At 46.4% G+C, this 27219-nt stretch overlaps 1 protein-coding gene across 1 annotated transcript in view; it reads left to right on the top strand.

Moving 5' to 3' along the window:
- lrrc75a (leucine rich repeat containing 75A) overlaps positions 1 to 27219 on the top strand; it is a 70676-nt gene that overhangs the window by 12796 nt on the left and 30661 nt on the right.

Raw genomic sequence — 27219 nt, 5'->3', positions numbered from 1 at the left:
GGGGAGGGGCGTCGGAAATTCGATAGGTGGAAAGAGGTCAAGGTGAGGGTGATAGGTCAGACTGGGGTGGGGGCGGAGAGGTCAGGAAGAAGATTGCAGGTTAGAAAGGCGGTGCTGAGTTCGATGGATTTGACTGAGACAAGGTGGGGGGAGGGGAAATGAGGAAACTGGTGAAATCTGAGTTCATCCCTTGTGGTTGGAGGGTTCCTAGGCGGAAGATGAGGCGCTCTTCCTCCAACCGTCGTGTTGCTATGGTTTGGCGATGGAGGAGTCCAAAGACCTGCATGTCCTTGGTGGAGTGGGAGGGGGAGTTGAAGTGTTGAGCCACAGGGTGGTTGGGTTGATTAGTCCGGGTGTCCCAGAGGTGTTCTCTGAAACGCTCCGCAAGTAGGCGGCCTGTCTCCCCAATATAGAGGAGGCCACATCGGGTGCAGAGGATGCAATAGATGATGGGTGTGGAGGTGCAGATGAATCTGTGGCGGATATGGAAGTTTCCTTTGGGGCCTTGGAGGGAGGTGAGGGGGGAGGTGTGGGCGCAAGTCTTGCACCTCCTGCGGTTGCAGGGGAAGGTGCCGGGAGTGGCGGTTGGGTTGGTGGGGGGTGTGGATCTGACGAGGGAGTCACGGAGGGAGTGGTCTTTACGGAATGCTGATAGGGGAGGGGAGGGAAATATATCCTTGGTGGTAGGGTCCAGGTGGTGGCTACCTGGACTACACCTCCTCCCACCCTGCCCCCTGTAAAAACACCATTCCATTCTCCCAATTCCTTCGTCTCCGCCGCATCTGCTCCCAGAAGGACCAGTTCCAAAAACGTACAACCCAGATGGCCTCCTTCTTCAAGGACCGCAATTTCCCCCCCGACGTGGTCGACGGTGCCCTCCACCGCATCTCTTCCACTTCCCGCTCCTCCGCCCTTGAGCCCGCCCCTCCAACCGCCACCAGGACAGAACCCCACTGGTCCTCACCTACCACCCCACTAATCTCCATGTACAGCGCATCATCCGCCGTCATTTCCACCACCTCCAAACGGATCCCACCACCAAGGATATATTTCCCTCCCCTCCCCTATCAGCATTCCGTAAAGACCACTCCCTCCGTGACTCCCTCGTCAGATCCACACCCCCCACCAACCCAACCGCCACTCCCGGCACCTTCCCCTGCAACCGCAGGAGTGCAAGACTTGCACCCACACATCCCCCCTCACCTCCCTCCAAGGCCCCAAAGGAAACTTCCATATCCGCCACAGATTCATCTGCACCTCCACACATATCATCTATTGCATCCTCTGCACCCGATGTGGCCTCCTCTATATTGGGGAGACACGCCGCCTACTTGCGGAGCGTTTCAGAGAACACTTCTGGGACACCCGGACCAACCAACCCAACCACCCTGTGGCTCAACATTTCAACTCCCCCTCCCACTCCACCAAGGATATGCAGGTCTTTGGACTCCTCCATCGCCAGACCACAACAACACGACGGTTGGAGGAAGAGCGCCTCATCTTCCGCCTAGGAACCCTCCAACCACAAGGGATGAACTCGGATTTCACCAGTTTCCTCATTTCCCCTCCCCCCACCTTGTCTCAGTCAAATCCATCGAACTCAGCACCGCCTTCCTAACCTGCAATCTTCTTCCTGACCTCTCCGCCCCACCCCAGTCTGACCTATCACCCTCACTTTGATCTCTTTCCACCTATCGCATTTCCGACGCCCCTCCCCCCTTCCGACTCCTCCCTACCTTTTATCTTAGCCTGCTGGACAAACTTTCCTCATTCCTGAAGAAGGGCTAATGCCCGAAACGTCGATTCTCCTGTTCCCTGGATGCTGCCTGACCTGCTGCGCTTTTCCAGCAACACATTTTCAGCCCTGATCTCCAGCATCTGCAGACCTCGCTTTCTCCTCATAGCACTATTTGAATAAGGTTAAGGGAACTCTTCCCTCTCTCTTGAGCTTGGCTGTGTATAATTTTCAACTAAGTTATACCAACAACAGGTTGCATGGTCATTACTACAGTGATGTTGGGATCTGGCTTGGCACAAATTGACTGCCTCATTTCCTACATAACCACACTGAGTGCACCCCGAAAGTACTTAATTAGCTGCAGAGACATCCTCAGCTTGTGAATTCACTACAGAAATGTACATCATTTTTTTTAAACTGTAGAAAATGTGTTTGGGAGAGTCCACAAGGAGATTAAGATAATCACTAATAAATCCAGTTAGGAATTCAGAAGAAACCTCTTTCCCCCAGAGAGTGAGGGCAATGTGGGGCTCACTCCCACAGGGAGTGGTTGAGGGAAACCGTTACATTCAAGGGGAAGCTGGATAAACACACAAGGGAGAAAGGAAGCGAAGGAGATGGTGATAGGGTGAAATGGAAATGGTAGGAAGAGGTTAGTGTTGAGCAGGAACACTGGCCTGGACTCAGTGGTCTTCATCTGTGCTGTACATTCCATAATATATCACAAAGCTGTGGGTCTCGACAAAGGATGGTTGATGAAAGCTTAGAAAAACTTGGCTTAAGGAGAGTTATGGTAACTAGTTATTTTTCAGTCAGTTTTTGATGTCTCACAGTTAGTATACAGTAAACCTTTAAGAGGCATGTTCATGATATTGTCACCATATACTTGAAACTCCGTCATTACTGGAGCCACTTGAAGCATGACATGCTAATGAAAGTGTGCTCCAGTTTTATCTGAAAAGCCTAGAATTAGCCCAGACACTGAAGTGTCTGTGACTGTAATGTATGCATATACCAGGAGCTAAAATAAACATTGTCTAATCTTTCAGTACTGTATGTTACTGGAGTTAACACATGCATTGCTACATCAGGTACATAGAGTCTGCTGAAGGCAAAGCCCAACCATGGTGGCAGTTCAATGTTTTCCAAGGGTCATTGTTAAGACCAGTGCTTTTCCTAATTATACATAGAGGTTTGGATGCTAGAGTATACAGTGAAACTTTCTAAGCTTGTCAATGATACCAAACTTGGAGGAACGGCGAAGTGTGTAGATAATTCAATCAAATACACCAGACCAGTGGGGACAGGAGAGGAGTGTTAATGTTACTGGACCAGTAAATCCATTAGGGCCAGATTATTGCACAAGAGGCACAAGTTCAAATCCCACAATGACAACTGGGAGATTAAATTCAACCATTTAATTCATCTGAAATAATATGCTAATTCTATTAATCACAAAACAGCCAGATTGTTGTAAAAATCCCATCTGGATCACTAATGCCCTCGGGGAGAAAATCAGGGATCCTACAGTACCTGTGTGTCCAGACCTACAGCATCGCAGGTGACTCTTACACAAGCAGTCAATGCTGGAAATCAGAAACAAAAATGGAAAGTGCTAGAGAAACTCAGCAGGTCTGGCAGCATCAATATAGAGAGAAAAGAGTTAACATTTCAAGTCCAAATAAAGTCCTGTGTCTGATATTGGAGTCAAAATATTAATTTCCTTTATTCCACAATTGCTGCCAGACACACCGAATTTCTCCAGCATGCTCTCTCTGTGGTTGACTCCTAACTGCCCTCTGAAATAGCAGAGCTAAGAAAGAAGTACTTCAAGAAAATGGCTCACCATTATCTTCCTCAGGGATAAGTGCAGCCCTCCCCAGCAACTCCCTCATCACAAGACCATATTAAGAAGACAATAGATTTCCATTTAACTGTCTGTTCTCCTGCCGTGGAGATGATGTATTTTTACAGATGAGACAGGAAAAGGAAGTATAGACTAAGTGACACAATTATAAAGAGTGTGCAGGGACAGAGAGATCTGGGGATCTGTATACATTGATCTTTGAAGGAGGAAGGATATGTTGAGCAATTAGCAAAGATCTTGGGCTTCACTAACCGATGCATTGAGTATAAAAGCAGGAAAGCGCTGCTGAACCTTTACAAAGCTCTGGTTTGGCCATAATTGGAATATTGCATCCAGTTCTGGTCACCACACTCACAGTGGTGGTAAAAGCAAAGGCAATCAAAGAATTCTGAGGGAAACCGAAGGGCCTTTTAGGGAAATAAAGTCACAGGACAATGGGGATAGAGCAGGGGGACTGAGACTGATTGGATTGGTCAACTGAGGGATGGCACGGACTTAATGGCTGTACACTACTGTAAATGGCTCTTGGAATCCACTGTCAGCTTTCCTTAGCTCTTGTTCTGCAGATTATTTAGCGGACTTGAGATTTTGCAGGTAAATGTCAGGGGGGGTTTCTGAGGCATGTCCCCTTGATCTTGGTGGTTGTGGTGTAAACCTGCAGTGTTTAGGAATCATTCAGCCAGTCAAGCATGGCCCATCATTTAATACCAGATGGGCTGAAGAGCCTCTTTCTATGTTTCAAAACTCAACGACTCGATGGCTTAGCAATGATGATGCAATTGAAAACCAAAAGGCAATTGTTGCTTTCTTGTTGGCGATGGTTATTGCTTTGTACATGATCAGTGCAAATGTTATTTACCACTTGTCAGCCCAAGCCTGGATATTGTCTGGGTCTTATTGCATTTGAACATGGACTGCTTCAGTACCCGAGTTGTGAATGGTGCTGAAGTTTATGCAATCTTTGGTGACTGTATGATGGAGGGAAGGTAATTGATGAAGCAGCTGAAGATGGTTGGGGCTAGGACACTACCCTGAGGGACTCCTGCAGAGATGTCCTGGAGCTGAAATTACTGACTCCAACAACCACAACCATCTTCCTGTGTCAGGTATGACCCCAACGAATTAAAGAAGTCTTTTTTTTCTTTAATTTACATTGTCTCTAGTATTGCTCAGACTCCACAATGGGGTAGCAGTAACGTTATGGTGATGTCACTGAATGAACTTTAAAAAGTTAATTGGGTCAAGGAGCTGAGTGGTCCTGGTGGGACTTGACTGAGTGTCAGTGAGCTGGTTATTTTTGAGTTAGTGCTGCTTGGTTAGCTCTGTCGATGACCCTTTCCATCACTTTACTGATGATAATCAGTGGACAGATGTAGCTGGGTCAGAGACATACCTTTCAAGTCAAGAGTGGCTGGATGTTTCCCAGGCTGAGAACAGACAGCCCCCGGAGCAGCAAACAGCTGTGCCCTCCTAATCCTTAAAAGCTCAGCCTTCTGTGGAAAGATCCAGTTCAAGTTGAATGTTTCCTCTGTTTCTGTGCAAAGCTCAACTGATGCATGACAGTGAGTCGTTGGCCTGAGCAAGGAGCTGGGATTTCACAGCGGAGCTCGATTTGACCCACAGTGCAGTCAGTGCTTTACCAGAGATTGATGGAAGACAAACAGGGACTGGGGACTGAGATTGGAACACAGCAACTTATGGACCCACTCACCTTTTACCACTGCGTCTGGGTTTATTAAATCCACCCTCCACAATCAAAACCTATTTTCCCTCTTGGAAGCTGGGAATAATGAAGAAGCACATTTTTGGGAATATGTTGAGAGGGTTGACCTCATGCTGTCCCTGTCCTGGGAGAGTTTGATGGGGGACAGTGTAGAGGGAGCTTTACTCTGTATCTAACCCCCATGCTGTCCCTGTCCTGGGATGGTTTGATGGGGACAGTGTAAAGGGAGCTTCACTCTGTATCTAACCCTGTGCTGTCCCTGTCCTGGGAGTGTTTGATGGGGACAGTGTAGAGAGAGCTTTACTCTGTATCTAACCCCGTGTTGTCCCTGTCCTGGGAGTGTTTGATGGGGACAGTGTAGAGGGAACTTTACTCTGTATCTAACCCCGTGCTGTCCCTGTCCTGGGAGTGTTTGATGGGGACAGTGTAAAGGGAGCTTCACTCTGTATCTAACCCTGTGCTGTCCCTGTCCTGGGAGTGTTTGATGGGGGACAGTGTAGAGGGAGCTTTACTCTGTATCTAACCCCCATGCTGTCCCTGTCCTGGGATGGTTTGATGGGGACAGTGTAAAGGGAGCTTTACTCTGTATCTAACCCCACGCTGTCCCTGTCCTGGTAGTGTTTGATGGGGGACAGTGTAGAGGGAGCTTCACTCTGTATCTAACCCCGTGCTGTCCCTGTCCTGGGAGTGTTTGATGGGGACAGTGTAAAGGGAGCTTCACTCTGTATCTAACCCTGTGCTGTCCCTGTCCTGGGAGTGTTTGATGGGGGACAGTGTAGAGGGAGCTTTACTCTGTATCTAACCCCCATGCTGTCCCTGTCCTGGGATGGTTTGATGGGGACAGTGTAAAGGGAGCTTTACTCTGTATCTAACCCCACGCTGTCCCTGTCCTGGTAGTGTTTGATGGGGGACAGTGTAGAGGGAGCTTCACTCTGTATCTAACCCCGTGCTGTCCCTGTCCTGGGAGTGTTTGATGGGGACAGTGTAAAGGGAGCTTCACTCTGTATCTAACCCTGTGCTGTCCCTGTCCTGGGAGTGTTTGATGGAGGAGAACAGTGTAGAGGTTAGACCAGAGCCTGTCAGGTGAACATAATGGATTCCATGACTTCTCTTTTGAGGAAATCAAGTGGGTTTCTTCCCAGTGTCCTGGTCAATATTTATCTTTCAATGAACATTGCAAAACTGATTCTCTGGTCATCACATTTTGCTGTTTGTGGGATTGTGTTGTGTTTCTGAGCAGACTTCCTCCTTAAGGTTTGCTAAACTGGGCCATGGCAGGTGGTGAAGGAGACAGCAAGAGGGAAAAACAGACTTGACTTCATCCTCCCGAATCTGCTGGCTGCAAATGTGTCTATTCATGACCCTATCAGTAAGTTCCTGTGGAGACAGTCCAGCCTTCACATTGAGAATAATCTCCATCGTGTTGTGTGACACTATCACTATGCTAAATGGGACAGACTTTGAACAGACCTATCAACTCAAGATTGGGCATCTATGAGGTGCTATGGGCCACCAACAGCAGCAGAATTGTACTCCAGCACAATCTGTAACCTCATGGCCTGGCATATCCCCCATTCAACCATTACCATCAAGCCAGGGGGTCAACCCTGGTTCAATGGAGAGTGCAGGAGGGTCTGCCAGAAGCAGCACCGGGCATACCTGGAAATGAGGTGTCAAAGTGGTGAAGCCATCTATCACTTGCTGCTCATGCTGTTTGGCATGCAAGTAGTCCTGTTTGATGGAGCTAAGTGAACCCACAAGCAGTGGATCAGACCTAAGCCCTGCAGTCCTGCCACATCCAGTTGTGAATGATGGTGGGCAATTAAACAGCTGACTGGAGGAGGAGACTCCACAAATATCCCCATCCTCCATTATGGGAGAGCCCAGCACACCAGTGCAAAAGATAAGGCTGAAACATTTGCAAAAGTCTTCAGCCAGAAGTGCTGAGTGGGTGATCCATCTCAGTCTCTTCTAGTGGTCCCCAGCATTACAGATATCAATATTCAGCCAATTTGATTCATTCCACATGATATCAAGAAACATTTGGAGACACTGGATACTGCAGAGGCTATGGGCCCTGACAACATTCTGGAAATAGTACTGTAGACTTGTGCTCCAGAACCTGCTGCTCCCCTCGCCAAGCTGTTCCAGTACAGTTACAACATTGGCATCTGCCCGACAATGTGGGTGATTGCCCTGGTATGTCCTGTACACAAACCTAGCTAGTTATTGCTCTAAGGGTCTTCTCTTGATCATCAGTAAAGTGATGGATGAGGTCAGCAGATTCAGCAGCAACATTTATGTGACATAGTGCCAGACAAAACCATCTCTAACACAATGTAACTAACCATCTCTCCTTGACATTCAATTGCATTATTATTACTGAATCACCCATTGTCAACATTCTGGGGGTACCTTTAGCTAGAAACTGAACTGGACCAACAGTATGGGTCAAAGTGAGGACTGCAGCACCCAAGGGGCAGGAGATTGGATCAACAGTATAAATACCAAGGCTACAAGAGCAGGTCAGAAGCTGGCAATCCTGCAGCAAGTAACTCCCCTCCTGACTCCCCACAACCTGTCCACCATCTACAAGGCACAAGTCAGGAGTGTGATGGAATACTCCCCACTTGCCCTGGATGGGGGCAGCTCCAACAACACTCAGGAAGCTCGACACCATCCAGGACAAAGCAGCCTGCTTCATTAGCACCATATTCACAAGCATCCACTCCCTTCATCACTGATGCTCAGTGGCTGCAGCATGTACCATCTGCAAGATGACTGCAAATGCACGACCCCTTCTATCTAGAAGGACATGGGAACACCACCCCTTGCAAGTTCCCCTCCAAGCCCCTCACCATCCTGACTGAGAAATATATTGCTGCTCCTTCACTGTCACTGGGTCAGAATTCTGAAATCCATTTATTCAGGACATTTGTGGTTCCAGCTCGGGCACGTGGACCGCAGCGGTTCAAGAAAGCAGCTCACCCCCACCTTCTCGGGGCAATTAAGGACGGGCAGTAAATGCTGGGCCCACACCTCAAGTTGTGAAAGAGTAAATAAAATAAATTACAGTAGACTAGACTTCAAAATAGTTAATTGATTATAAAGCACAGAAATGTCCTGTGGTTCTGAAAGGTGCTGTAAAAGTCTTTTTCTCGATAACGAACTGTTGCTGTGCCATTGAAATGTGAATGTAACCCTGCAGATGTGAGGCTGCTCATTGGCTCATGCTGTTGGTGATCAAAAGGGACCTTGCTGCAAATATACCTTGAATTCACCCTCTGGTTTATGTTTATAAGGGCCTTTGTTTGAATTTTCTTGATGCTAATGTATGGTCCTCCTCAGCCTGAGCAAGGCGCTGAACCCAAATCTATACTCTGAGAGAGATCAAAATCACTTCCTATCTAGGCAAGCTCTTGTCTCTTGAGACAAGTCCCACTGCTTTATATATACTCGAGTGCAGCCTCTGAGGCTTCAGTATGGATCTTGGGTTTGATTCTGTTGTTTTCAGTTTCAGCATCAAAGGGAAGGACTGCGCTTTTGCAAACATCTGGTTGTGTTTACAGCCTGTGTACTTGCTCCAGGACTCCATGTAGAGCAGCAGATGGAAAAGTCTAGAATCTTTCTCCTTGCTTGAATCTATTCCCGCTGTGAGATGTTGGCAGCACCTGATCAGTTCTGAACAATTTAACCAATTGTGTCAACCATCTGGCAGAGATTACTATCACTCATGCAGAGCTGTACTGTTTCCCAGTCTGCTATCAGTGGACAAAGTGTTAGCACAGACACTGGAAGTGCTGGGATTGGGGAGGTGGGGCGGGTGCAGGAGGGTGACAGCGTGTGGTGGAGGAGAGTTGTGTGTGTGTGTGTGTGTGCTGGTTTCTCTGTTACTTCTTGACGGTAGAGTGTACAGATTTGTTGAGGTGGATAGCACTTGCTGGCTCTCTGGCTGTTACAGTGAAAACCACATACGATAATGGAAGTGGAACCAAACTCTTCCAACCTTTCGAATCAATCTGACAATCTGTCCACAGAGGAACAGTTTGAAAGCAAAGGTGATGGAATGCATATTCTTGACTGATGACCCCTATTGGACTGCAGGATCTTTTTATTCAAAGCCATCTGATAATTCTCTAATCTTATATCAAGTATAATTAAGTTGGGAAAGATCCAATACATTGCTGCAGTTGCTTATCTTGAGAAAATGAAGGGTCATGTTCCTCAGATGTTCTTTCTCCTAAACCAGCTCCATCCAAAAGGTATAGATTCCAGTGGAAAGGGCAGTCTTGGTGATGGAGAGAATATGTGGTCAGTACATCATCCGTTCCTAACAGCACTGTAGCCTCATTGACTGCAGTGGTTCAAGAAGCCTGATCACTGCTGCCTTATCAGGAACAATGAAGGGTGGGTAATAAATACTAGCTCAGGCAGCGACAGCCTCATCTTACAGCTGATAACAAGTTCACTATGACAAAACAGAGTCACAGAATTGTTAGTGTGAAGAAGGAGGCTGTTCAGCCCATCATGTCCCATTCTCCAGCCCTTTCTCCATAATCCCTGAATATTGTTTCTATTTAAATAATTATTTGATGACGTAGGGGAATGACTCAGTGATCCTGCATCACTCGCGTTTCCCAGGCAGTGCATCCCACTCCCCACGGTGTGAAGAAGTTTTTCCTCACATCATATTCACTTCCTTTGCGATCTACCTTGTAGCTCTGCCCTCTCATTCTCGATTCTTTGAAACAAACTGATTTAGTCACAGACAGTTGCTAAGGAAAGAAATAGTGGTGAGGGAGCAGTGCTTGTGACGGGACTAGAGACTATGGCTTTCGTCCTGTTCATATTTAATTTGAGGAAATTTCTGTTTGTCCTATACTAGATATTAAGCAACCAATGTGAACAATTATGGATGAGGTGAACGAGTTGGTGGTGATGTAGCGATGGGTGTCATCAGTGTGAAAAGCTAATGCTGTGATTTCAGATGAGGTCACTAAGGGCCAGGGTATGGTGAGAAATAGGGGGCCGCCAAGGATAAGTGAGTGAGGTAGTGGTGTGGGAGCAGGATGAGAAGATTTTGCAAGTTATACCTGGCGATAGTAAGGGATGACTGTTTAAAAGTAAGGGGAGGGGGCTCAGTCATTTCAGACCGGGATGAGAAGAAGAGAGACTGAATCTTTGGAACTCTCTTTCTCGAAAGGCACTGAAGATAGTTTTTGACAAACTTTAAGGCAGAGATCGATAAATTATTGATAAGCAAGGGCCAGTGTGGGGAGTATGGTGTGGTTATTGAGGAGAATACAGAATAATCCGATCAGCCATAAACTTACCGAATGATAGAGCAAGCTCAAAGAGACCACAGACCCACAGCTATTCCTAATTGAGGTTAGGGTTTGGATGATTGTCTGGTTTAGCAGGGAGCCAGACAACTGCCATCCTGTTCAGTTGGAAGATAGCTAAGAAATGTTGGAGGAGATTGGTGTGTGTAACCATGTTAAAGGAGACCTTCCTCAGAGTCACATTGGATATCATTAGTTTTAATTCTGTGCTAGGCTGGAAAGACCTTGGGAAAGATTCAAATGTGGAGATGCAGCAAAGTTAGACACCAGTTTGTTATTTGGGGTGACAATAGTAAATCTGAAGAGTGCACAGAGAGTACCTAAGGAGAAGGCATAGTTACTAATACTAATAGACATAAGAACCTAGAAGGGATGTTAGGTGGTCGGCATTTTAATTGAATAAAGTCAAGGGTTACAGTTAATAAGTTTGCAGATGACACCAAAATTGGAGGTGTAGTGGACAGTGAAGAGAGTTACCTCAGATTACAACAGGAACTGGACCAGATGGGCCAATGGGCAGAGAAGTGGCAGATGGATTTAATTCAGATAAATGGGAGGTGCTGCATTTTGGGAAAGCAAATCTTAGCAGGACGTATACACTTAATGGTAAGGTCCTAGGGAGTGTTGCTGAATAAAGAGACCTTGGAGTGCAGGTTCATAGCTCCTTGAAAGTGGAGTCACAGGTAGATAGGATAGTGAAGGCGGCGTTTGGTATGCTTTCCTTTATTGGGTAGAGTATTGAGTACAGGAGTTGGGCGGTCATGTTGCGGCTGTACAGGACATTTGTTAGGCCACTGTTGGAATGTTGCGTGCAATTCTGGTCTCCTTCCTATCAGAAAGATGTTGTGAAACTTGAAAGGGTTCGGAAAAGATTTACAAGGATGTTGCCAGGGTTGGAGGATCTGAGCTACAGGGAGAGGCTGAACAGGCTGGGACTGTTTTCCCTGGAGGGTCGGAGGCTGAGGGGTGACCTTATAGAGGTTTACAAAATTATGAGGGGCATGGATAGGGTAAATAGACAAAGCGTTTTCCCTGGGGTCGGGGAATCCAGAACTAGAGGGCATAGGTTTAGGGTGAGAGGGGAAAGAGACCTAAGGGGCAACAGAGGGTGGTACGTGTATGGAATGAGCTGCCAGAGGAAGTGGTGGAGGCTGGTACAATTGCAACATATGTTTGGATGGGTATATGAATAGGAAGGGTTTGGAGGGATATGGGCCAGGTGCTGGCAGGTGGGACTCGATTGGATTGGGATATCTGGTCGGGTTGGACCGAAGGGTCTGTTTCCATGCTGTACATCTCTATGACTCTAAGTGAGCATTGGAACATGAGAAACAGGAACATGAGACCATTCAGCCATTTAATAAGATCATGGTTGATCTTCTATCTCAGCTACATCTTCCACTCTAGCCCCCTGTCCCCCTTAAATCAGTGTCCGAAAATCTAATCACCTCAGTCCTGAGCACTGAGCAACTGAGCTCCCACCATGCCCAGCATATGGACTGCAGCAGTTCAAGAAACCAGCTCCCTCCAGGATAATTAGAGATGTGCAATTCATCCCGTGAACTATTAGAAAAACACGTGACAGCCAATTTTCACACAGCAAGTTCTCACACATTACAATATAATAACAACAAGATCATTTGATTTTTTTAGTGATGTCCATAATGAGCATTATAATTTAGTCCCATTCTCCAGCCCTTTCATAATTTTAAAACTTTGATCAGGTGATGCCTCAGCCTTCTCTTTTTTGGAGAAAACAACACCAGCTCATTCACTCTTTCCTGATTGCTATCATCTCTCCTTGTAAATCCTTTCTTTAAACATCTCCTTCAGTATCTCTCTACTTACTTAATGATTTAAAAAACAGAACTGTAAGTTGTATTCCCTTTTCACATCATTCTGTGCTTTTCAACTGTAACTAGACACAAACCCATGTTTTGTTAAAAGTCAAGATACAGCCAGCTCCATTTTAATCTATGATAATAATATTCTGAACCACTTACATCTCTTAATTCAGATTCAATCCTGATCGCCCTTGGCTAGAGTTTGGGATTGAGTAACAGGATCCATTGGTCCTAACGTTTGGCCTTATCTGAACCCTCCAGCGTTTGTTACACTGATGTCATTCCTGAGAAACTGTGGAGAGAGTCTCGATGTCTCTGACCTGAAGCACTTCTGCTTGGGCAAAATTATTTCTCATTGAATGGCTCCATTACCATAAAAGACACACTCTATCTCCCCTAAACCTTCCTCCAATTACCTCCAATGATAGCCATTTCCACCATAGGAAAACATCTTTGGCTATCCACTCTATCTATACCTCTCATCATCTTGTACACCTCTATTGAATCAACTCTCATTCTTCTTCACTCCAATGAGAAAAGCCCTAACTCCCTCAACCTTTCTTTAGAAGACGTCCTCCAGTCCAGACAGCATCCTGGTAAATCTCCTGTGCACCCTCCCTAAAGCTTCCACATCCTTCCTATAATGAGGTGATCAGAACTGAGCACAATATTCCAAGTGTGGGTCTAACCAGGGCTCTATAGAGCTGCAGCATAACCTCGCGGCTCTTAAACTCAACCCCCTTGCTAGTGAAAGTCACTTTCTTATCAACATTATCACCTTGGGTGACAACTTTGAGGGATCTATGGACATGGATCCCAAGATCTCTCTGTTCCTCCACACTGCCAAAAATCCTGCCTTTAACCCTGTATTCTGTATTCAAATTTGACCTTCCAAAGTGAATGACTTCACACTTTTCCAGGTTGAACTCCATCTGCCACTTATCAGACCAGCTCTGCATCCTGTCAATGCATTGTTGCAACCTACAACAGCCCTCCACACTATCCACAACTCCACCAACCTTCCTGTCATCAGCAAACATACTAACCCACCCTTTCACTTCCTCATCCAAGTCATTTATAAAAATCACAAAGAGCAGAGGTCCCAGAACCGATCCCTGCGGAACACCACTGGTCACGGAGCTCCAGGCTGAATACTTTCCATCTACTACCACCCTCTGTCTTCTACGGGTCAGTCAATTCTGTATCCAGACAGACAGGTTTCCCTGTATCCCATGCCTCCTAACCTTCTGAATGAACCTACCATGGAGAATCTTATCGAACACATTGCTAAAATCCATGTGCAACATATTCACTGCTTTACCTTCATCAATGTATTGTTTACCCTGAAAATTGACAAAAATTATATAAATTAGAACTCCAAGTGAAGGATGAGATTTTCTTCTTTTCATCTAGTCTCTCACCATCAATACTATTACTTCAATATGGTAAAGAAAGCAAATCCTTTGAGGAAAACTGGAAGGCAACAGAGTAAATCATTTTGGACTAAGGTGAGGAGAAATTCTCCCACCCAGAGAGTGGGGAGCATGTGGAATCCTCTGCCACAGAAAGTGATCGAGGCTGAAACGTTGGCATGAGGATTTCAAGGAGGAGATGGATCTAGCCCTTGGGGCTAAAGGGATTAAGAGATATCCGGGGGAAGCAGGAACAGGTTATTGAGTTGGATGATCAGCCATGATCATAACAATTGGCACAGCAGGCTCAAAGGGCCGAATGGCGTGCCCCTGCTCCTATTTTCAATGTTTCTGAAAAGCCATCTTAGGCCTTGCCAGGGACAGGGCACATGCTGAGAAGGAATGGAACTGGGATATGGTCCAATTGCTTGCTGGAAGTGTGCACGCTTAATCATTGATTGTTGTGCTATGAATGGGGCATCACAGCTGTCCATTCTTACACAACACCTGTATTCATGGCTGGAGTATGTGGCGGGGAGTCAGTAACAGGGAGTCTGATTTACCGTTTTATTCTAGAATCAGAGGTTCAAGGTAGTACCAAGCCCTGCCTGAGACAACCAACTCACTCATCCCTTAGCATTACAAAGAAATCTTTGAAGGAATAGTTCTTACCGAATCAACTGTGTAAGATTGTCAAACCTAGTAGTGCAAGCATCTAAGGCTGATCATACGTGAAGATAATTAAGTTGTTTATTAAATGTCTTCTTTGGTGATACAGTGATGTAGTGGTAATGTATCAGACCAGTAATCCAGGAGTCCAGACTATTGCAGTGGGACACAGGTTCACATCTCACTGTGACAACTGCAGGAATTTCAACTCAATTAATCAAACTGAAATTGAAAGCTTATTTCAGTGACAGCAACCATGAAACTAACATTGATTGTTACAATTGTTGTAAAACCTCATCTGGTTCATGAATAACCTTCAGGGAAGGCAATCTGCCATCCTTACCCAGTCTGGCCCACACATGACACGAGACCCACTGTAATGTGGTTGAGTCTGAACTGCCCTCTGGGTAATTTGGGGACAGTAACACCACATCCCATTGAATAAATAAAGACCTTGCCGCACCTGCAATACTTTAAGATAAAATGACTTACATTCAAGTTCAGGGAGAGTTATGTATGCCAGTGCGGTGCTCCCTCAGCACTCACCCTCCAACAGTGAGGCACTCCCTCAGCACTGACCCTCCGACGGTGCAGCACTCCCTCAGCACTGACCCTCCGACAGTGCGGCACTCCCTCAGCACTGACCCTCCGACAGTGCAGCACTCCCTCAGCACTGACCCTCTGACAGTGCAGCACTCCCTCAGCACTGACCCTCCGACAGTGCGGTGCTCCCTCAGCACTGACCCTCCGATAGTGCGGCGCTCCTTCAGCACTGACCCTCCGACAGTGCGGTACTCCCTCAGCACTGACCCTCCGACAGTGCGGCGCTCCCTCAGCACTGACCCTCCGACAGTGCGGTGCTCCCTCAGCACTGACCCTCCGACAGTGCGGCACTCCCTCAGCACTGACCCTCCGACAGTGCGGCGCTCCCTCAGCACTGACCCTCCGACAGTGCGGCGCTCCCTCAGCACTGACCCTCCGACAGTGCGGCACTCCCTCAGCGCTGACCCACCGACAGTGCGGCGCTCCCTCAGCACTGACCCTCCGACAGTGCGGCGCTCCCTCAGCACTGACCCTGTGACAGTGCGGCGCTCCCTCAGTACTGACCCTCCGACAGTGCAGCGCTCCCTCAGCACTGACCCTCCGACAGTGCGGCACTCCCTCAGCACTGACCCTCCGACAGTGCGGCACTCCCTCAGCACTGACCCTCCGACAGTGCGGCGCTCCCTCAGCACTGACCCTGTGACAGTGCGGCACTCCCTCAGCACTGACCCTCTGACAGTGCGGCGCTCCCTCAGCACTGACCCTCCGACAGTGCGGCACTCCCTCAGCACTGACCCTCCGACAGTGCGGCACTCCCTCAGCACTGACCCTCCGACAGTGCGGCGCTCCCTCAGCACTGACCCTGTGACAGTGCGGCACTCCCTCAGCACTGACCCTCTGACAGTGCGGCGCTCCCTCAGCACTGACCCTGTGACAGTGCGGCACTCCCTCAGCACTGACCCTCTGACAGTGCGGCACTCCCTCAGCACTGACCCTGTGAGGATCCCTGGAGAACAGTGTGAAGTCATGGAAAGATTTGTGAGCGGCTATCAGTCTGAGTAGCCTTAACATGAATTCTCCTTCAATATTTCTGACTATATACCAGTTGATAAGGAGAGTTTATTCAATACAAGTGCAGCATTTGTGTTACTACGAGGGCACAGGGCAACATGCCCAACGCATGTCTCTCGATTCCACCGTATGCCTTTTCTGAATTCTGAGTCATAGCTGTAACATCCAGACAGATTGTCAAAACCTGGGAACACCTGATTCAGAGTGGGACTGCTCCCAATTCGCTCCTGGAAAAATGGCAATTCTGTATATATGCAAGTTTGAACAAAATGTCAGTAAATGTGCAATTTAATTTTGAAATGAATCAGAACATGTGAAGCTGTTTAGTGTTGGATCGATTGATGGAATTACTGCAGTGGTCATAGTAGAGCTGTCAAGTGACTGGGGAGTGTCAGAGTGACATACCAAGCCTTAAGCTCCCTCAATTATAGCCTTTGGTTTATTGCTGAACCATTAATGCTGCATTAAATCAGCCTGATGGAAGTTCAGAGGACATCAGCACATTATTTTGTGTTTATCTGAAAGCAAAGCACCCTAAGGACTAATTGCCGACACTTGACTGGATTGAAAGTAGTGTGCACACCTCTGCAACATCATTGCAATGTTCAAGGGGACTCAGTCCTGTTGTGAATAAAGGTTTCACATTGTTTGCCCCTGTCACTCTCACATTCTCTCTCTACTTCAGTGTCACGATGTGCACTCAATCTGTTTACCACATGCACTGTGATATATTTGTTATACCCTGTAAGGTACAAAGAGACTGTTATTCTTTATTAATATACTGACCGACTTCTGTTCTGTATAACATACACAGGCATTGCTATTCTCTAGAATATGCACAGAGACTGTTCTTCTCTATAATATACAGAGGCCTTGTGATTCTGTATAATATACACAGGAACTGCTATTCTCTATAATATAGACAGGTGCTGTTAATCTTCATAATAGAGGTAAGGACTGTTACTCTTTGTATTATACATAGAGACTGTTACTCTGTCATATATATGGAAGTTCCTTTCTGTACAATATACAACAATATTGCTGTTCCTGTAGTGTTCACAATATTGTATTTTCCCATAATATACAGGAGGGCTGATATTTCCCGGTAATATGTACAGATTGTTATTCCCTGTAATGTAAATAGGGATGCATGCCATGTAATTCACATTGGCCATGAATGATTTTGTAATAATTGTGCATTCATATTGAATTGAATTGATTGTCACGTGTACCGAGGCACAGTGAAGAGCTTTGTCTTGCGAGCAATACAGGCAGGTCACAAAGTTAAGTAGCATAGATAAGTAAATAATAAGTAAACAGCAGCAAAAACAAAATCACAGGTACAGGCGAATGTTAAGAGTTTGTGAGTCCATTCAGTATTCTGGTAACAGTAGGGTAGAAACTGTTGTGAAACTGGTTGGTGTGTGTGTTCAGGTTTCTGTACCTTCTCCCCGATGGTAGACGCTGTAGAAAAGCATTGCCAGGGTGGGATGGATCTTTGAGAATGCTGGCAGCCTTTCCTTGACAGCGGGCCTGGTAGATAGATTCTATAGATTGGAGGTTGGCCTTTGTGACTATCCGGGTCGAGTTCACCACTCTCTGTAACCAACTCCGATCTTGAAAGGTACAGTTGCCATACCAGGTAGTGATACATCGATGGCGCACCTATAAAAGTTGGCAAGGGTATTCACCGTCATGGCAAATTTCCTCAGCTGCCTGAGGAAGAAGAGATGTTGTTGGGCCTTTGTAACCAGTGCGTCCACATGAAGAGTCCAAGAAAGATTGTTGTTGATGACCACTCCCAGGAGCTTGACACTGTCCACTCGTTCCACCTCTGTGCTGTTAATGTGTAGGGGGCATGAGTAACATCCCACCGAACGTCACTAATGAGTTCCTTGGTTTTGTCAGCATTGAGAGCTAGGTTGTTCTCAGTGCACCATTTTTCCAGGTCTTCCACCTGCCGTCTAGTCTGTTTCGTCGCCATCTGAGATTTGACCGACTATGGTGGTGCCATCAGCGAACTTGTAAATGGCATTAGTCTGGTATTTGGTGATGCAGACATGGGTATACAGTGAGTACAGTAGGGGGCTGAGTACACACCCCTGGGGTGCTCCAATGTTGAGTGTTAGTGGGGTTGAAATATTGGCCCCAGTCTTCACTGATTGTGGCCTGTGGATCAGGAAACTGAGGATCCAGTTGCAGAGAGTGGAGCTTAGTCTAAGATCACCAAGTTTCGTCATTAGTCTCGAGGGGATATCTTTCTCTTTATGTCAGAAAACTCCGCTGTGGCTGGATAGAACCCCACAGCTGCTGAACATAGACCAGGACACGTCTGGATGTTCATACTGTGGCGACAAATCATCACAGCCTTCATGCTGCTTGCTCATGATATTAATACTTTGTCCCTGTCTCCAGGGATCTTGCTATGATATGCTCCAGGATGTTTGTGTATTAATAGAACACTGCACACAGTTTCTGCTGTGTCACAATGTGCCTTTCTGGGCCCCTTCTTCCCATCGATGTCCTTGTGTGAAGCAGATCTCCAGGTCACACTGACTCTCAGCAATGAAGCCAATTACAGGATACAGCCATTCCCCAGATAATGTTCAGGGACAGATTTTAAAGTTGCAGCTAATGTTACAACAAAATGATTGGCGTCACTTGTCTCAGTTCCAATCTATTTTATAATCTCAACCAAGTATTGTAGAAGAAAGGTTGTATCTCTTGACACATCTCCGCATAAAATTCTGCAGCCATCCTGACTGTCAGGTTTTTTTATGTTGTGATTTTGAACTGAAGTGGTTGAGTCATGGCACCTTCCTTTAAAGCTGTGAATTCAAACCCCTCCAGAATTATGTGCCCACGATCCGAGCTGGCACTCCCAGTACGGGCACCGAAGGAATGCTGCTCAGTTGGTAGCACTTTGGACCAATTCCTGGCTTCACCAGAGTTTGGATGTAAGATCTCACAGCCATTATTTAGAGACAATGCAAGTACCTCCCAGGGTCAGGGACCAGAGATTTATCCCTCAACCAACATCAAAAAAAGAAAAAAATCATTATCAAAGTTCTGTTTTGGGATCTTGCTATGCTCAAAATGCTCACTGAGGTTCCGATATTACAACAGTGACTACACCTCCAACACACTTAAGCTCCCTCCTGCCTCCCCAAAGTTTGTCCACCATCTACAACTGTTAGAACCCTTGCTGGTTTCTCATGACTTTTAATCTTTTCTCAGCTTTGGTTTATAGTGGAAAGATACTTGTGGACTTTGGGGCAGAGTACGGTAAAAGGAAAAGAACAGACCAAACCCATTTTTGTTTATGAATGAGACCAGGCCTGGAAGCTAATTGCAGGCTAATTCTTGATTAGAAGGATTCATATAGATGCTGTGACTCCAGGATGTTTCAATTGATAACAGGAGTTGACTGTTGATGAGATCAGTACCTGAGAATTGGTTCTGGCAAGTCTAGATGAGACCCTGTGTTCAAGCAGATGTCAGATAAAGTCATAGAGACGTACAGCATAGGAACAGACCTTTTGGTCCAATTTGTCCATGCTGACCAAATATCCTAAATTAATCTAGTTCTGTTTGCCAGCTTTTGGCCCATATCCCTCTAAACCCTTCCTATTCACATACCCATCCAAATGCCTTTTAAATGTTGTAATTGTACCAGCCTCCACCACATCCTCTGGCAGCTCATTCCATACACGTACCACCCTCTGCGTGAAAGTTACCCTTCAGGTCCTTTTTATGTCTTTCCCCTCTCACCCTGATACTACACCCTCTGTTCTGGATTCATCCATCCCAGGGAAAAAAACCTTGTCTATTTATCCTATCATTGACCCTCATGATTTTATAAACTGCTATAAGGTCACCCCTCAGTCTTTGATGCTCCAGGGAAAACAGCCCCAGCCTATTCAGCCTCTCACTCTATCTCAAACCGTCCAACCCTGGTAACATCCTAGCAAATGGGCGGCCCGGTGGCACAGTGGTTAGCAGAGAGACCCGGGTTCAATTCCCATCGCAGGCGACTCTCTGTGTGGAGTTTGCACATTCTCCCCGTGTCTGTGTGGGTTTCCTCCGGGTGCTCCGGTTTCCTCCCACAATCCAAAGATGTGCAGGTTAGGTGAATTGGCCATGCTAAATTGCCCGTAGTGTTAGGTAAGGGGTAAATGTAGGGGAATGGGTCTGGGTGGGTTACCCTTCGGCGGGTCGGTGTGGACTGGTTGGGCCGAAGGACCTGTTTCCACACTGTAAGTAATCAAATCTTTTGTGCACTCTCTCATGTTTAACAACATCTTTCTTCCAGCAGGGAGACCAGAATTGCACGCAATTATCCAAAGTGGCCAAACCAATGTCCTGTACAGGCGCAACGCAACCTCCCGACTCCTGTACTCAATGCTCTGACCAATAAAGGCAATCTTACTGAACACCACCTTCACTATTATGTTTAACTGAGGCTCCACTTTCAAGGAGTTATGCACTTGCATCCCTAGGTCTCTTTGTTCAGCAACACTCTCCAGTTCCCTACTGTTAAGTGTGTAAGTCTTGCCCTGATTTGCCTTTCCAAAATGCAGCACTTCACATTTATCTAAACTAAACTCCATTTGCAACGCTACAGCCCACTGGCCCATCAGATCAAGGTCTCGTTGTATTTTGAGATAATCTTCTTCGCTGTCCACTTTACCACTTATTTTGGTGTCATCTGCAAACTTACTAACTCTACCTCTTATGCTCACATCCAAATAATTTATATAAATGACAAAATGCAGTGGACCCAGCGCCAATCCTTGTGGCACTCCACTGGTCACAGGCCTCCAGTCCCCTTCCACCACCCTCTCTCTTCTACCTTCAAGCCAATTTTGCATGCAGTAGCCTAGTTCCCCCGGATACCATGTGGTCTAACCTTACTAACCAGTTACCTTACAGAACCTTTTTGAATCCCTTGCGGAAGTCCATATAGACAACATCGACTACTCTGCCTTTATCAATCTTCTTTGTCACCTCATAAACATTAATCTGATTATCTTGTTTAATTTCAATTTTGTTTTTAATAAACATAAGTCTTGTGTTTGAGATCCAAAGCTAGTGTACGGAATTAGTTATTGACAAAGTCTGGGTCTGATTATTCAAAGGTCTGGTTAGGAACCATTGGGTTAGTTATTGGGAGCTATCAACAGTTCAGTTTTAGTGTACTGGACTGAAAATGCAGTGGTAGAAAGGCTGATTTGGTTCAACTGTTTGTCTCTGGGTCATTACACAAGGACAGGTCAGGAATGTGATAGAATACTCCCCACTTGCCTGGATGGATGCAGCTCCAACTACACTTGAGATGCTTGACACCATCCAGGATTGGCACCACATCCACAAGCATCTGCTTCCTCCCCCATCGATGCTCAGTAGCAGCAGTGTTTACCATCTACAAGATGCACTGTAGAAATTCACTAAAGATCCTCAGGCAGCTCCTTCCAAAACCACGTCCATCTAGAAGGACAAGGGCAGCAGGTACATGGGACACCACCCCCCTGCAAGTTCCCCTTCAAATCCATGAATTCCCTCCCTAAGGGCATTGTGGGTCAACCCACAGCACATGGACTGCAGTGATTCAAGAAGGCAGCTCACCCCCACCTTCTCAAGGGGCAACTAGGGATGGGTGATAAATGCTGGAACAACCAGGGAAGCTCACATCCTGTGAATGAATGAAAAAAAAAGGCTGTAAAAAGCTTTGATGCTATCTGGGAGTGTTACAGCATGATAGAAACTGAAATTTCCCTTCATCACACAAGCTGTAAAAAGATAATAACAAGGTGTTAAATGTCACACTTCCTGTCACACTCCTTAGTAATGCTTCATCAGAGTCACATTTATTATAATTACAGAGATTTACTCTTGAAGAGCCATGGCAGATTCATCCCCAAGCAGTTTGCTCTCAGCTTCGTTAAGGTATGGTTTCTCAGTCTTAAATCCCACATTTTCAGAGACTGCAGCCAGTCATGGCAAATAACAAAGAGACAACAAGTGTCTCACCCAATAAATTATACAATCACCCCTTTGTCTTATCCATTCACCAGTGTGTGGATGTATGTTTGTGTGTGTGTCTGTGTATGTGAATGTGTTCCTGTGTGAGTGGGTGTCTGTATGATTGTGTGTCAGTGCGAGAGTGTATGTGGGTGTCTCTGTGAGAGTGTTTGAGAGTGTCTGTGCGAGAGAGTGTGTGTGTGTGTGTGTTTGTGTCTCTGTGAGAGTGTGTATGTGCACATGGGATTCTCTCTCTGTCTTTCCCTTTCCTATACCAGTGAATCTTTTGCTCCTGTTTATACAGCTGTTATTCTATTAAATTAATTCATGCAGTCTGTTAGCTGCTGATGGAACATCCATCTCTCCTCTGCGCGCAGATGTCACACAGACAGGCTTGGGGTTGTGGCTCCCAGCTCAGCATTTACAGTTAATTGCAGGAAAATACTGCATCTTGACGAACAGGCTAAAACTTTCAGCTGTAATATTTACTGAGATTGCTAATGGACTGTCGGTTAATTTCCCAACTGCGTGCAACATTATGAATAAATATTCTAGGAACAGGAGGCCACTCAGTCCCTTGAGCCTGTTGGGTCATCAATTAATCTGTATCTCAACTCTTTTCGCCATAATTGCTTCATGTTGACTTCCTGGCCCAACAAAAGTGTATCTATCTCCATCTTGAACAGTTTAATTGATTCCCAGCACCATTATCCATTTTCTAAATGCGTTTGTGGGATGCTGTTTCCATGCTGTACATCACTATGACTCTATGTAGGTGTCACTGGCTGGGCCAGCATTTATTGCCTGTCCCTAGTTGCCCCTTGAGAAGGTGGGGGTGAGCTGCCTTCTTGAACCGCTGCAGTCCCTGTGCTGTGGGCTGACCTACAATGTCCCTTAGGGAGGGAATTCCAGGATTTTGACCCAGCGACATTGAAGGAACTGTGATATATTTCCAAGTCAGGATGGTGAGTGGCTTGGAGAGGAACTTGTAGGGGGTGGTGTTCCCATGTATCTGCTGCCCTTGTCCTTCTAGATGGAAGTTGTGGGTTTGGAAAGTGCTGTGTGAGGGTCTTTGGTGAATATCTGCAGTGCGTCTTGTAGATGGTACACACTGCTGCTACTGAGCGTTGTGATGGAGGGAGTGGGTGTTTGTGGATGTGGTGCCAGTCAAGCGGCTGCTTTGTCCTGGATGGTGACGAGCTTCTTGAGTGTTGTTGGATTTGGCCCCATCCAGGGCAAGTGGGGAGTATTCCATCACACTCCTGACTTGTGCCTTGTAGATGGTGGAGGAGAAATGTAGAGGAAGGAAGAGAGCTTCTTCAAGGTGTAGAGGGAGGAAGAGAGCTTCTTCAAGGTGTAGAGGGCTGAAGAAGGGCTTATGCCCGAAACATCGATTCTCCTGTTCCCTGGATGCTGCCTGACCTGCTGCGCTTTTCCAGCAACACATTTTCAGCCTTGTAGATGGTGGGACATGTTTTGGGGTATCGGGGGTAAGTTACTTGCCGCAGTATTCCGAGCCTCTGACCTGCTCTTGTAGCCACTGTATTTATATGACGAGTCCAGTTGAGTGTGTAGACAATGGTAACCCGCAGGATGTTAATAGTGGGGAATTCAGGCATTATAATAGGGACAGTGTTCCATATTTTCTTTGTGTGCGAAAGTGCTCTGTGACATCACCCTGACTGACCTGGCTTAGATGTTAAGGTTCTCTCCCTCCTTGGGGATACCTATTGACCCAGAAAACATTGTTTTAAATACCACAGTCAGGTCTTTGTGATTTGAGGGTTGGCAAGTTATGGAACCCGTCCTTAGGATGTAACCCTTTTAACCCCAGGCTGAATGTGTGGTGTACACTGTTCAAGTAGAAAGTGAGGTCTGCAGATGCTGGAGATCAGAGCTGAAAATGTGTTGCTGGAAAAGCACAGCAGGTCAGGCAGCATCCAAGGAACAGGAGAATCGACGTTTCGGGCATAAGCCCTTCTTCAGGAATGAGGCTGCTGGACACAATTTCCTAAGATAAAAGGTGGGGAGGAGGGACTTGGGGGAGGGGCGTTGGAAATGCGATAGGTGGAAGGAGGTCAAGGTGAGGGTGATAGGCTGGAGTGGGGGTGGGGGCGGAGAGGTCAGGAAGAAGATTGCAGGTTAGGAAGGCGGTGCTGAGTTCGAGAGATTTGACTGAGACAAGGTGGGGGGAGGGGAAATGAGGAAACTGGAGAAATCTGAATTCATCCCTTGTGGTTGGAGGGTTCCAAGTGATGATTTAAGCACATTATCTCTGGAAATGATGTGATCACTGCATTGTGTCTTGAGTGCCATGTGACTGTGGGGCAATGGCTGGGAGTTATCTTGTGAGTGTTACTGACTTGCATAAAGGAAGGACTGTTTCTTTTGTTCTGGGCAATCACTTGGCACTGCAAAGTGTGTTAAGGGTTCCTTCAAGTTTACTTAAAATTTTGGCATGTTGTGGTGAGGATGTAAGCAATGTACAAGGGGATATAGATATGATTTGGAGTCGTCTGTGTTGGACTGGGGTGTACAAAGTTAAAAATCACACAGCACCAGGTTATAGTCCAACAGGTTTATTTGGAAGCACTCGCTTTAAGAGCACAGCTCCTTCATCAGGTGGTTGTGGAGAATAAGATTGTAAGACACAGAATTTATAGCAAAAATTTACAGTGTGATGTAACTGAGATTATACAATGAAAAATACCTTGATTATTTGTTACGTCTCTTATCTTTTAGCATGACCATGTTGGTTTCACTTCTTTCATGTGTAAATCACAAAACTCTTTTTTAAAGTTGCATTCTCGGGTTAGCTGTTAACAATGGTGATAGCTAGACAATATGTTGAAGGTGTTAGCCCCCTGTGTTCTCTGTCTATGACCTGATGTTTAGATTGATTCTAACCTAAAAAGTGAGATAACGGAGTTTTACATAAATTCATGCAGTTTTTGAGCAAAGTACAATGTAACTCTGCAAGTACAAATTCACCCCACAAATTCTTTTTCAATATGTAATTGCAGTTACATCACACTGTAAACTTTAGCTATAAATTCTGTCTTACAACCTTATTCTCCACAACCACCTGATGAAGGAGTAGTGCTCTGAAAGCGAGCGCTTCCAAATAAACCTGTTGGACTATAACCTGGTGTTGAGGGATATAGATGGGTTGAGTGAGAAGGAAAAAAACGTTGCAGGTGGAGTTACATGTCAGAAAGTGTGAGGTCATGCATTTGGTGAGAAGAACCAATTATGTAAATGGAGAGAGACTCCAAAACTGTGCAGCATAGAGGCCTCTGGGTTTTCTCACACCTCAATCACAAAACTTGCAGGTGCAGCAAGTAATTGAGAAGGCAAGTGGACTTTTGTCTTTTATTCCTAGGAGTTGGACTTTAAAATGGGTGAAGCATTATTACAACCAGACAGGGTGCTGGTGAGCTGTGCCTGGAGCGTATAGTGTTTTCAAGAAAGGATCGATTGACACTGAAGGCAGTTCAAAGAGATTCACTTAGCTGATTCCTGGGATGAAAGAGTTGATTTATCAGGAACAGCTAAACAGGTTCAACTTGTATTCACTGGAGTTTTGAAGAATGAAGGTGACCTTGGTGAAGATGCAAGATTCTGAGGGGGCTTGAAAGGGGAGATGCTGAGAGGAATGGGTCATTCCTGCTCCTATTTCTTATGTCCTTGTATTCTAATAGTGCAGCTCTCCCTCACTATTATCACTCCTTCAGGACTGAAGCTCTGACGGTGCAGCATTCCCTCAATATTGTCGCTCCTTCGGGACTGACGCTGTGACAGTGCAGCATTCCCTCAGCACTGTCACTCCTTTGGGACTGACGCTGTGACAGTGCAGCATTCCCTCAGTACTGTCACTCCTTCGGGACTGACGCTGTGACAGTGCAGCATTCCCTCAGTACTGTCACTCCTTCGGGACTGGCGCTGTGACAGTGCAGCATTCCCTCAGCACTGTCACTCCTTTGGGACTGACGCTGTGACAGTGCTGCATTCCCTCGGTAGGTTTTAAAGACTTGCCTTAGAAGAGCAGAGTCTGAGACAGAAAGTTATTGTGAGGAAGTTCCAAAACTGGAGCAAGGAAAAGCAATGACGCACAAAGGCCAGAACCGAAGGAGTCCAGTGATCGCGGAGAGTTATAGTGTCAGAGGGGATTACAGGGGTGAACAACATTGTTTAAACGGATGATCAAGTCATTGGCTACTGGGAAAGATGGTGGAATGGGATTGGCTGAGTTGCTATTGCACTAAGCTAGTACAGGTGCTGGGGAGACAGGCCGGCTACTTGCAGAACGTTTCAGAGAACACCTCTGGGACACCCGGACCAACCAACCCAACTACCCTGTGGCTCAACACTTCAACTCCCCCTCCCACTCCACCAAGGATATGCAGGTCTTTGGATTCCTCCATCGCCAGACCACAACAACACGACGGTTGGAGGAAGAGCACCTCATCTTCCGCCTAGGAACCCTCCAACCACAAGGGATGAACTCGGATTTCACCAGTTTCCTCATTTCCCCTCACCCCACCTTATCTCAGTCAAATCCATCAAATTCAGCACTGCCTTCCTAACCTGCAATCTTCTTCCTGACCTCTCCGCCCCCCACCCCAGTCTGACCTATCACCCTCAACTTGACCTCTTTCCACCTATCACATTTCCAACGCCCCTCCCCCAAGTCCCTCCTCCCTACCTTTTATCTTAGCCTGCTGGACAAACTTTCCTCATTCCTGAAGAAGGGCCTATGCCCGAAACGTCGATTCTCCTGTTCCCTGGATGCTGCGCTTTTCCAGCAACACATTCTCAGCACTAAGCTAGTACAGACATCATGGAGTGAATGGCCTCTTTCTGAGCTGAAATCACACAGCGATCCTGTGATTGTAGTTTCCAGGAGCGTGCTGTGCAATATCGATGACTGTATCTCCGACAGTACAGTACAACAATGAACACGCTTCAGAAAGTATGGCTGTAAATTCA

The sequence above is a fragment of the Chiloscyllium plagiosum genome, unplaced genomic scaffold (assembly GCF_037043375.1).
Source record: "Chiloscyllium plagiosum isolate Xiang-an unplaced genomic scaffold, Cpla_swu_hap1 HiC_scaffold_31, whole genome shotgun sequence".
Taxonomy (NCBI): domain Eukaryota; kingdom Metazoa; phylum Chordata; class Chondrichthyes; order Orectolobiformes; family Hemiscylliidae; genus Chiloscyllium; species Chiloscyllium plagiosum.
Note: the sequence above shows the minus strand (reverse complement) of the source record. Positions and strands in the feature narration are given on the sequence as shown.